Consider the following 12791-nt stretch of genomic DNA (forward strand, 5'->3'; position numbering starts at 1 on the left):
AATGTATAATTTATTTATTCTGAGATGCTGGAGGGCTCCATGAAATAAACATGAGAGCGTGAGAGAAGGCGCAACCGAAAGAGAGAGTGGGACAGCTAGAGATGGAGAGGGAGCGAAAGGGACGGGGGATGTGTGATGCTGTGGGGAAGGAAGTGAAAGCGGGCGAAAGGGAAAGTACAAGATAGAGAAAAATACTCTGCGAGCGCCAGCGAACACAAGTAGGATGTCTTCAGAATTCAGCCGTGTCACCAATGTCCACTCGTATCAATAGATATGACGAACTGTTAACTTTGACAGATCCTCAGACTGCAACATTAGTACAGTAAAGTGATACAGATACCCATCTACCCAGATTGTGGTTCAGACTGAAGTTCATTGGACGCTGTGTTTTAACTTTGACGATTCAACAAACTTGTTTTTTATTGTAAAGCAGTTCTGTTCTAGTGACAGATGGGATCCAGAACGTCTCACCTAGATTAATAGATAGAAGGATCAATGGCCTTATTCTAAAATGACCCAGTTGTCTTTGTGCCTGACGTTATGGCATGTTTGTCCTGACGTTAGTTCTGCTTCTTCCATCTGGGGAGCCATTATTTAACATTCAAAACACCCCTATTAATCCCACAGGGGACCTGCCTCAGTGTCAGCACAAGACGCATAGGGGGGTCTGTTAGGTTGTGCTATTTTAAGCACTGGGAACCAGAATGGGTTGGCCTGCCTTAACCAAGAGGGTGCACATGAATAAGGTTCACCAGAAGGTTCTCGAGTGTCAATCAACCATCTGTCTAATATCTGGAGCACGTATCATTGAGTTGCAAGGGCGTTGGAGCCAATCCCAGATGCACAGATTTACACCTAGGGTCCAATTAGTCTGTTAAACTATGGAATAAAACACACAAAATAAAATAAATAAATAAAAATATGTGTTTAACCTCGTCAGTTTGACCATCTCTGCCTGACCAACATGTCTACAGACAGCGCAGTCACAGCCTGGTCATCACCTGGAGTGTCCTGATTTATAAGCACTGACTGAAACATACACTGCCCTTCCCCATTGTTTCCTGTGTGCTGGGTCTCTACAGCCCAGCGTGTCACTCACAATAAGGCCCATCCATTCCAGGATGTGGGAGAGCAGCACATTGATTCCCCCGGTCCAGAGGGGCGAGGCAAGGTTAGGCAAGTGGTCAGTTTTATTCGCTGATCTATGTGGGGATGCAGTAAATTATTGGGAACACAAATGAGTGGATAAGGACATTTTCGTTTCATTAACATTTACTCAGTGACATAGTGCTATCAATTGATTTTAGACAACTCTATTAAGGATCATAAATTATCTTGTCCCTCCAAATGGTAAGAAATATCAGACATTTGTAAAAGTCGTGTAGATGCTTATCCATCAAAAGCAGTATTGATTGTAGATATTTAAACATGTTCATCATCCATGGCTGCACGTATAACCAACAAATGTGGGCGGGTGGATTGGATTCGTCAGTGGTTCCACTGCGATTGCTTTTGTTTAGTACCTCCAGAACGGACTGTCAACGTGGTTTTGCCAGTTTTAGGTATAGATGATTTCACTGCAGAGGCGAGTGCACGTGGGCGGGTGAGAGCACAAACTTGTCAAGTAACATAAACATGGAGCAAAGCAGCAGAAACAAAGACAAGAAGAGACAGAGCTAGAAAAAAAAAGCATATTTGGAAAAGATAAACAAAAAAAGACGCGGCACCTTTTCTAAAGTGTTTCTTTAATTAGCTGCAGTGCGTTCGACGTTGTTGGTGATAATAATTGTTAAATTACAAACCAGTATGACGCGCCTTCCCACCTGTAGCTGGTTCTGCAGGCAGGGCATGCAAAGCAGTGCCGCTCACGCTTGCTAACCGCTGCTGTGCCTTTGCTTTCATCCCTGTAAACAAATGCACTGCATCGCATTCTGTGCTTTCATTAGACCTCTCGCCGTTTGCGGGGAAAGTTTTAGAAAGAGGGGACAATCAGTGAGTGTGCCTTCATTAAAGCCAGGAACACGAGTAGCGTTCCCACTGCAGAGGGCAGTGGGAGCAGTGAGCATCTCTCCATACTACTACTGTATGTGCTTATGGTATTTCAGAAATAGATAGCTGATTTTAACTACTTCATTAATTCAAGTCTTTTCTTTATGTGATTATCTGATGCCTTCAGGTACCAGGCAATCAGAAGCTTTATGAAGATAGTTTTTTATCATCTCATATTTAATGACTAGAGGATGAAGAATTAATGTTTTTGACTTTTGTCCATTAAACGCTGGCAAATTCAGTTTCACAAAATGTTTTCTAGTATTAAAACAGCAGGCATTTCTTCCAGCTTGCGCATCTATACGCATTTTCAGTGTATGTGCTTTATGTAAATTGGCATCTGTTGTCCTGCTTTTTTCTGGTCCGTCACAGCGAGGAGGACTCTGCTTTGAACTCATCTGCTAGAGATTTGCGCTGTGGCTAACACAACATGGTGGAGCTGTAAGGCTGGCAGTGTGCCAGATGAATACAGCTCCACATACAGTAGCAGTGCCTGAAGCTAATGCATTTCCTATGTTCATGGACTGCAGAGTTCTGGGACGTGGTATTTTCAGATGGGCTCTGATTTGCCCTAAGAGAGTTTTTTTAGCTCGTATGGCCACTTTAAAACCGTCGCACCACACCTCTTTATAAGCAAATGATTTATGAGTGAGTCTGTAAAGAAAAAACGTATACCTTTGTCTTACAGCTTTGCCTGTAAAAGAAATGGAAACGATATGTTTCTACTTTTGGCTTATTGCCACCATCGGCTTCCCCGGCAACCAAATGCATGTGTTTTCAGAAAATGAAAGCCATATATTACTTTACAGTTGTGTCTGGACTGAACGAGCAGCAGAAATCACAACGCGGGGGCACAAATGTTTCAATTTAGGAAGCATGACAAAAGCTTTTTAGTTTTTTTTTTTTTTTTTTGTCTCCGCTGAGAGAAATGTGAGGATCAAGTGGAGACTGGAACCAAACTGCACCATTGTGTTTCTCTCCTGTGAGCACCAACCACAGATATTCACAGCAAGAATCCTCTTTTCTCTATATTTTCCTTCCTAACCGTGACGTATTCGCCAAATCTAGTGTGTCAAGAACTGACCGGGAGGCCTTCTTGATTTGAGGAAGTGCTGGGCCAGAGAAAAGCAGCCCAATACAGAAATGACTAATGCACCTAGATGCCATTTATCATAGTGTCAACTGGGCAAGTTCAAAGTTCACGTGGTTTACATCAATCACACCATACTTATTGTGGGGGGTTGTTTACATGCGCCCACCTTGTGAAATACATAATTTAACCAGCACAGTTGGTAGCAGAGACGCAATGTGCAGATTTTATAATTAATGTCATTATCTCATCAAGACCATGAGATGGTGGGAAAGCAGTGGGAATGCAAAAAAAAAATGTCATAAAACGCACTGTATGCAAATTTAGCGCCAACGGGGCCCAAGCAAATTAAAAACTGACCAGCAGTGAATTGGGAAACATCAATTGCAGGAACTGATAACAACTCACTGATTTTTTCCCTACTCGGGTTAGTTCCCCACTGCAGATTACATAAATAATAAATAAATAACTGCTGCACGGCACACACAGGAAACCAATTTGAAACAAGAGATTATTATGCAAACCAGCAAATCTCATACGAGCGCGCCAGAAGACGATGCTGTACTGTGTGTTCGCTGCAGACGATGCATAACATCAGCACGTAAACACAAACCTCGCTCTAATCATTTTCTGCACAGATGGAGTCGCTTGCAGTGATGAGGAAGAAACACGAGAAGGCTTCCCCGCTGCTGGGGTTTCACCGCATGATTCAACAATAAGTCCTGGTGAGAAGACATTTCACTACGGAGCTGGAAGAGGAAAAAAAATAAAACCTGTTTTCAAGAACAGAAGTAGAAAAACCACATATATACAAACCGGAGGCATGAGGAGCGATGCAGGCGCTGCGTGACAGAAGAGTCAGGCTGAGCTTGTTGTTGACCACAACACGTCTGTCAGAGCATCACATCAAGGTACCAGCACACAGCAAGGTAAATGTGCACAGTAAGGTCCATAGAAGCTCACAGCTGAGGCCTCTAGCTTTTCTAAAGAGCTCTCTTTAAAGTTCTGCTTACCTTTAGACAAAATACATGACAGGTGAGTTTCAATATGTCAATGTCAAGATGAGACAGTTATGATAAAGGGTAAACGATTACAATCAACCTTATCGGCTCTGAGTGCACATGGGGAATTAAGCATCTGCTAATCACTTTTTCTCTTTTTGACCCTGCAGTCACTCTCAGTGGTTCGGCAGCAACGTCCTCAGTACATTTCTACCAGAGAGGCAATTTCAAAAACCCATTGGATAAAAGCGCTAAACGCTGCAATTTACTGTTTTGTGTTGCCAAATAGTTTTCAAAGGAAATGTAAATGCTCTCTGGATCATGTGCAGTGGGAACCGTTTATTCCACTGAAAGAACTGCCTACTTAGAGTAATTATAGCACTCAGGTCCCACAGAGGTGGTTGGGCTGGATGGAGGGTGAACAGGGTGCAGACGGTGCAAAGGTTATATATTTTGTGGTCAGTCAGTGATAGAATGAGGCTCCCTCAGGAAACAGGTTGCTATAATCTAATGAAGCGCTGCACCAATCAATCTATTTCCCTAGTGCTCCATCTTGAAACGTGCTTCCAGTAAAACCTTTCAGCCTTGATCATCATTCTCTCTTTCTTTACCTGTCGTTTCCGGGCTTCAACTTAGCATTCTGCTGCTTCTCACCCCTTCTTCCCTCCTGGAGCTGCTAACGTTACCTATTACCAAACGTCACTCTGGCTTATCGACATGCCCACCTTATCTCCCACTCTAATTACCCTCCATCCGCTTCTGTAAATTCCTCCATCTTTCGCTCCCTCTCTTTCCCCCTCTCTCTCTCTCTCTCTCTCATTGCATTCGCATCTTTCGGTGGCTGATGGAGAGCGAGGGCTTGTCTCACGCAGGAAAGCTGTAGGTCTTTGGAGAAAACAATGGGAATTGGAACCATTTCAGCCGTGCATAATTCATTAGGGCCTGGCTCGCTCTCCTCCTGTAAGACACCTCCTCTCTGGTTCGCGCTGCATTTTCCCTCTCTCCCTTTAGAAATATATATATAGCGACCGCAAATCTACTTCTGAAGAAAGTGTTTGCATCTGTTCTTCTCGTGCCTGTGTGTGAAGAGGGAGGACGGCTAGAGCATGTGTAGTGGGGAGACGTGAGAAGTGCTGTGAGAATCCATTCTTGGAGTCTCCCACATTAAATATTCCATCAGAAGCCGATCTAATTGCTGTTGCTGCTGGGAACAGCCACAGTAACACTTCAGCTGTAGCATACTGCGTTCACAGGCCCGTGTGGACAGTTCTCAGGACATATATTGAGCCATATGTTGAAGTACATGAGGAATTATTACAGTTTGCTCTAAGGTCTCTTTGTTAAAGCTCCAGTGTTTGCTTGATGGTATTGATAAATAGTGGTCATTTTTCTGTGTGGGATTTCGCTACTTGTTTTTTTTTTTTTACGCTTCTCTCTCTCTCTCTCTCTCTCTCTCTCTCTCTCTCTCTCTCTCTCTCTCTCTCTCTCTCTCTTCCTGCCTTCCACTGTAAAAAAGTGTGCCACTGAAGTGACTCGTGGGATTTGGCTGCTCGGGGGATGATAGTGGGATGGTTTGTTAGAACATCTTAGTGTTAAATAAGTGACAGTTTCAACAAGCTCCCTCTCCACTTTGGCTGTTCATTTATCTTCCCTGCCCAAAGTATATCACTTACCAACCACAGACGCCTTCTTAATTCAGGCCTCTCGTGTCTTTCCTTCAGCTGTGAACCTTAACAGCTACTGTAACTGTCTTCCTTGCTGTTAAATTCATTACTGTTGCTTTTCTTAGATTAAATTAAACTCCCCAGTATCTTAAGAGGCTTGTGAATTTGCATTGCTTCAGTTCCAGCTGTGAAACTCCATAAAAAGATAGATGTCAGTGCATACTTAAAGAGTTATTTTTCACATGTACAGCGCACCTGCAGTGCCAGATCTTACCTCTGCACAATGAGGAATTGAATCTGGGTCAGGATCTGCCTCTGTTGTGCCGTGCTTTTCCAGGAGAGATTTCACAAACCTCCTCTCCGCTGCTGGAGGAACGAAAATGGGGACAACTCATAGGAGATAACGAGCATCACTTTGTGTGTGTTTGTGTGCGCGCAGGATTGACATTAATTATTAAAATATACTGTACCCCTAAAGACCAAACACAACATCTCACTCCGCTGACAACAGTAATTCATTATGAACTCTGATCATGAAGTAGTGCGCTGGCAAAGCTAGGCAATACGGCATATGGTGCACGGTGCATTCAAGTCCAAACACGAGAGTTGAAATGAACAAAACAACAACAAATCACTGGAAATGTTCCAGCTATCAGCCATGTTACCTTCCATCTTATATGTACCAGTCCCAACCTTATGTGGCTTGAGCCGTCTTTACAAGGTGTGTGAACAGAAGCAAGTGAGCGCCTGAGAGTGAGCCCCTCTCATTTGGATTCTGTCAGGCTATTACTGAGGTATATGGAGAGGCTTTGTTCCATTACAGATACACAGCCAAGAGCTGGCGACTATAATTACACACTAATTTAGCCTCCCATCCAGAATAGAAAAGGCAGAGGGATGAGCTAAGTGAAACAGAGAGACAGAGAGGGGAGGTTATAAAAAGTCACTGGCTGAGGGAGAAGGAACACAGACAGATTCATGGTAAACAATTAGGCAAAGAAGAGGGTGAAAGGGATGAGCATCACAAAAGAGAAGATCCACAGAAGGCTCGTTAAAGGAATAATTGGACACGTTTTTAGTCCTTGCCAAGAGTTAAATAGTGAGATTGTTACCACTCTGTGCACTATAGAATTAGAGAAGCAACTAGTTCTGTTCAGAGGTAATGAAATCCACCCACACACGCCTACACATTTTCAGACCTTATGCTGAGCTAATCGCCTTTTGTCTGTGCACATATGGAAGAAATAAAACAGGTGTGTCAATGTTGGACCGCTCCTTCTTGAAATTAGTCTAATCCATCTTACTGTAATTCTAATTATAGTAACATTATACCTGTTATAATAATATTTGGAAAAGAGTGTGACTTTTAGCATGAAGGGGCCACAGCACACAACACATCAGTCACTAACTTCAGTTGGGTGTTAAAACCACTTGACAAACAAAAAGCGTGTTTGTTTTCATCAGAAATCCCACAGTCACAATGACAAGCGGAGCTCTTTGAAGCATTTCAAAACAGCGTTTTCACAGGAGCCCAGTGTGTGGTTTTATCTCTTCCGAGGTGCTCCTTCGAAACCGGGCGGTGAGACGGGAGCGGAGCAAAGCTGGAAAGCTGCATGTGAGGAGAACGCCTCCACAGCCGAGGGGTCACGCAGCCAGAAGGTTCCGGGGCGACGGCTCAGACACGGCGCCGCTGGCCGGAACCACGGCGGCGCCGCTGACAGGAGGTCTCTGTTCAGGTTAACGAGATTCAAATCCGTGCTCCGGGGCCGTCGCCGCTCGACGCGCTCGACCTGGGAGAGATAGCGAGGCGCTCGCTGGGTAGCTGCTCCTCGCTCGCCGCGTGGCTTATTGCGGTAATCTTTCCTTCATTACCGTTGTTACGAGAACCCTTCCGTGTTTATCTAGGCTGCTCAGCCCCTTGCTATATTTAGGATTTCGTTCAGAGCAGTCATGATCCAGGGAAGAAGCGCGTACCTTTGGTTGTGTATGCAGCACTGAACCAAATTCCAATCTCCTGTTTAATCTGTGTGTATGTCTTTGACTCAGCCTACGTGGAGCCTCTTGTTATTATTTTCAGGCTACTAATGCCTCACCATGGACAGCAGGGCACTTATTAAAAACTAATAGGCATATTTGATTTTGGACAGGAACTATTGGATGAAGAGAATGTGAGAGGAGCTGTGCACCCTCTGTAAAGCCTTTTATTTTATACATACTGTACATATATATATTTAATGCATACTGTACGTTCCAAATGTTTTTTACATTAGTTTAGCAAGAGGGCTAAAGTGATTTGTGTTTATAAAGCCCTGAGGTGGCGTAAAGTAGCTCAGTGGCTTTTTACAACAGCACCACCCACGCGCTCGGTAAAACTTTTTTTTGTCCGTTTAAAAAAATGTGTGCAACTTTAATGCTGAGTTCAGGAAGTGAGGCTGTTCGTTAACTTGCGAGCGTGTCAATCCAATAAAAGGTTTTCGGTGGCTCTGTGGGTCCTGAGAGCACCATGAACTCCCCACCCTTCCTCGAAATGAACTTAAAGTAAAACAAAATAACTGTTAAAGCAATTAAAGGCTACTCAGATTTGTCCCGAGATGGAGGAAACGTTTAAAAATATCCATTCATAGCTTTAAACACAGGTCTACCCACAGTAATGCACAATAAACATTCAACATTCATAGCAATAACTCTTGGCTTTAAAAGATTACACTCAGTGTACGGGTGCGTAGTCTAGAAATGACACGTGGGAGGTTAAATTAATGTCATTGTAAGATTAGACACTTAGCAGTTGCTTCATTTCCATTTGTTCTCTCAGCACCAGACAGATGAGTCACAGTCGAAACCGCACGAGCGAATGCCGTGTCGCACACAAATGCTGCAACAGGCAGCGTTTAGAGCCAGAATAATAAGACCTGACACCCACTTTACACAAACCGGAGAAGGAAGATGTTTTACAGAGCGCAGGTGGGAGAAGAGCCCGGTGCGTTGTTTGCCAACACTGTTCTCCTCCTGACCTACATACAGAACACATCTGCCTCAGCGCGGGTGAGCGGCGGCGGGACCGCGCTCAGTTTCACGCGTGTGACGGCGATTCACGCTAACAAAGTGCTCTAACTTGCGTCCAGCTGACGAACAGCTGTTCGCTGTGCGCATAATTGGGACGAAAACAAAGAGCCATATCACTGTACAGCACCATATGTCTCATATTTTACCCAGAATGCAACTCAGTTAATTCTAAGGTGTCTTATTGTAACAGTGGCTAATCTGGCCTCAGGCTTCAAGACTCAAGCGGGGATGAGCAGCATGATACAGACTTTTACTAAGTCACTCCTTTTTACCGCTACAGTACCAGGTTTCTCTTTTCCCCATTTCAGCCTTGTAGTCTTCATCCTTCACTCGAGGCGGTTTATCAGACTTTGCAGAAGTCCCTCCGGAGCCGCAGAAGCCTCTGTACAACTTTTTTCACTTAGACCAGCCAAACGCACTTTGTTGTGTCAAATGAGAACATGTTAACTTCTAAGTGCCATAGTTTGAGTGTACTCTCCAGTTTTTACCTCAAATAAATGCACTTCAACTAGAAGGAACCCACCTCTGAAACAGGAAAACTAATGACTTTGTAAAGTATATGCAGCATTTTTCAAATACACAAGTACTGCATAATAAAATAAATAAAAATAATGAGACCGGTTCTGATCTGATTGTTCTGATCCTCTAAATCAGTGGGATGACACTGTAATAAATAATAATTAACTACTAATAAGCTTTATAAAATAATCATAGAGTATATTATGTTATTTTATCATCAGTGCTCTTGTACTGACCTTGGTGCAGGTATCTTGTAGGTGCTTTAGTGCACATCGCTCTGTAACTCTAACTCTACAGCAGACTCTACAGAGTATTTTTATGTTCTAATCAGTTTAGGACACTGTGTGTAAAACCAATGACATTTTGCACCTTGTCTTTTTAATTTTAACTGCATTCTGATTTTCAAAATGATTCATAGTGAATTAGAGAGTACATTTTTTTAAGTAAAAACACTAATAAAGACAGTAGATCAGCTGTTCAGACCAGCTTCCAAAACATTTATTTGAGTTGTTTCCATAATTGATGACTAACAGAATTGTACTCAAAAATAAAGAATTCAAACCAATAAAGAAAACAAATTCTGCCTGATTTATCTCTTGGGTATCATAGAGGGAATTCCTTACACGCTGTTTAGTGCCGCCTTTACAAACCTTTATAAATAGAACCCGAGCGCTAAACTGATTCACCTTGAAAACCCAGAGAAGCCTGCAGGGCATTCTAATATCACAAAATAAATGTCAAAAGTACAAGGACTTTCAGGACACCTGCAAAGTAAACACAAAAAGGGAAAGGGGAGATTTATGGAGTATGCCCTGTTGTAAGCATTAACTGCTTTTGCGTATGTGGGCAGGGAGCATGAGGCGGCATAAATAACACTTTATTATTAAAGCAACCTTTACTGTCAATCTGGGCTGAATGGGAAATAAGTGTGTCTAATATGTGTGCATAGACACAGACAGTGAGCATCTCTAACACAGTGGCCTACTGATATTTTAGCACACATTCTAGTGGTCCTACACACTGACTCGCGAGTGCACACACACACAACCATGCAGCAATGGTCACCGCCAGATAAATGGGCAGAGAGATGTGGTGTGACAGGCCACTGAGCCCTACATGGCTTTAATGAGGCCTGCAGCCAGTGGGGACAGGCTGGAGCAGCTATACCAGTATGTTTCCATTACTACTGTACAACGGCAGCAGCTGGATGAACTAAAGGAATGACAGCGGGACACGTGTGGCACAGTCTGAGGCTGAGGAGGCGTTTAGGTCTGAGGGGTGGACGCCAGCAAAGTTAATGAAACATCACAAGCGCCGATCACCTCGTATTTAGGAAGAGATAGAGCTCCTGTAAATATATATATATTTAGGTATTCAGACTTTGAAATTACCTTTTCAAAACCTTCATCTGAATGTGTGTTAGAAATATAGACACCCACTCCGTTTCCCACTATAGATTTGGGCGTCACAATCAGGCTGCAGGGCACAACCCGTCTACCGCGTCATTACTCTTTGAATCCCAGAAGACAGAACCTTCTATTTCTCATCCCCGGGGGCTGAGCTGAGTCCATCTGCAGAACCCAAAGGCCTCCAGGACCGAGCACCCTGAGGGAAAGAGACGAGCGGAATAAGAATGCAAGAAGTAACAAAGCCAAAATGAGGGGCGTGGGGGTGGAGAGAGTGAAGTAGAGCATGTGGGAGGACTGACTGTGCAGGCTGCATTGACACTGGCAGAAGAGAATATTTTTAAAATTAAAAAAAAAAGAGAAATTAAAATTTTAATAATTGAGTGGACGGATGCTCCAGCCTTTGCTTTTTGTTGTTGCTGTAAACAGAATAACAGAATAAGCCAATATTTCAGAAATTGACTGCAAAACAAAGCTGGTTCAGTAAAACATGCTGAAGGCTTTAGTTTGTGCATATGTCAAAGAATTATAATTATAATTATATTGCATATATATATATATATATATATATATAGTATTTTATCTTTGGTATGTTGCAGTGTTGTTGCTAGGTACCTGTTTTCTTCAGTACCCGAGCTTGTTCTATACTGTATCATATTCAAAGCTGCTGCAATGACCCAGTTTTTATATGGAGATCATTAAAGTTTCATGTGAATCCAGGGTAAGAAGAATTAAAACATAACCAGACTTTAAACTCCACCGGGGCACCAGTGGAGAATAAGACGTCACAAGATGGATCCCAAAGAAAGGGAGACGGGAAACGATAATAGGCCTGAGCCGAAGCGTGTTTTTCAGGTTAGTCTGGGTGAAAATACACAAGCGTTGGGATGTTCAGAAGGTGTCTGAAGTGATGTTTCCATTTTTATCCAAAAGAAATAATCGCAAACATATATAGTGATCATTTTTAACTGCAGTGAATCCCTGCACAGCTTTATCGCTTATCTGCCTGTCTGTTCAACTCGGCTCCAAATCCCACAGATTATCTTTATTATTCTGTAGTAAATTTTGAAAAACTGTGAAAAACATCTAAATAAACGAGTACCGGAGGTTTAGTGATTTCCTGGAATAGCAGGGTTGTCATGGTTGCTAGTATTTTGTATATATGTTGTATAGAAGTGAGCGTTTTCACCTGTGTCTGTTTTTAATGAAGGCCACAGTGGAGCTGTCTTTTCGTACAACCTACGTTACCCACAATGCACCTGAGCAGCCAGCAGTTGAGCCAAAGCGCGGCAGCCGTTCCAGGTGCGTGCGTCTCTCCCTGGAGGCATATATCCATTTTCCACTTATGTAGTGAACATCATCTTTACTGCTCGCTGGTCCTATGATAAGTAGCCGCTGACAATTGGACATTCGGGACAGGTTCACCTGGCCAACTTAGCCCCCGTTCCCTGATTTATTGTTCTCTCTCACAGCTCAGTGGCTGCTGCCGTAATAAATTCTCCCAGCTGTGGACTTTGGAGCTCAATATCTTTGTCAAAATCCTGAGTGTCATTCCAGTTGAACAGCCAGTGAGTGGTGTCTGAGCAGCGGGGGCATTGTGCTGTAAAATGCCTTCTCACCCTTATTTCCCTTTTGCCTGCTGCGCATTGAGTGCTCTGACACAAGCGTGACAGATGCAGCCTGGTAAAGTGTTTCTGTATTTGACAGCCTTGGCCCCCACCTGACCACCTTCATCAGTGCTCCGCCGTGACGAACAGCCTCCGCCTGAGCAGACGCCGCGCTCCCAACGCGCCGATCCGCACTATAAATATACCATGATTACATATCGGGGCGAAGTCGGGCTAATCGGGAAGGCGTAACTTATGAGCGGATATAATCACAGGAAGCAGTGCTGTCCATCTGAGCTCACAAATGTGCATTAATAATTCAGCTTTGCTTCTGTTCAGCACACTGTGCCGTGCATCTGGCTGGTGCCAACGCACGTGATGTGAAGCATTTC

At 43.5% G+C, this 12791-nt stretch overlaps 1 protein-coding gene across 7 annotated transcripts in view; it reads left to right on the top strand.

Annotated features, from left to right (window-relative positions):
* Positions 1-12791, top strand: part of ppp1r26 (protein phosphatase 1, regulatory subunit 26) — a 62809-nt gene that overhangs the window by 31241 nt on the left and 18777 nt on the right. For 4 of the 7 annotated variants that reach the window (XM_029168738.3, XM_029168737.3, XM_055513171.1 and 1 more), the window contains one exon: positions 3778-4068. The exons of 2 other annotated variants lie outside the window; for them this stretch is intronic. The gene's annotated coding sequence lies outside the window, so the exon portion shown is untranslated. The remainder of the gene's footprint in view (positions 1-3777; positions 4069-12791) is intronic. One more of the 7 variants, XM_029168740.3, reaches the window with a different exon arrangement.

Source organism: Betta splendens, chromosome 12 (genome assembly GCF_900634795.4).
Source record: "Betta splendens chromosome 12, fBetSpl5.4, whole genome shotgun sequence".
Lineage (NCBI taxonomy): Eukaryota > Metazoa > Chordata > Actinopteri > Anabantiformes > Osphronemidae > Betta > Betta splendens.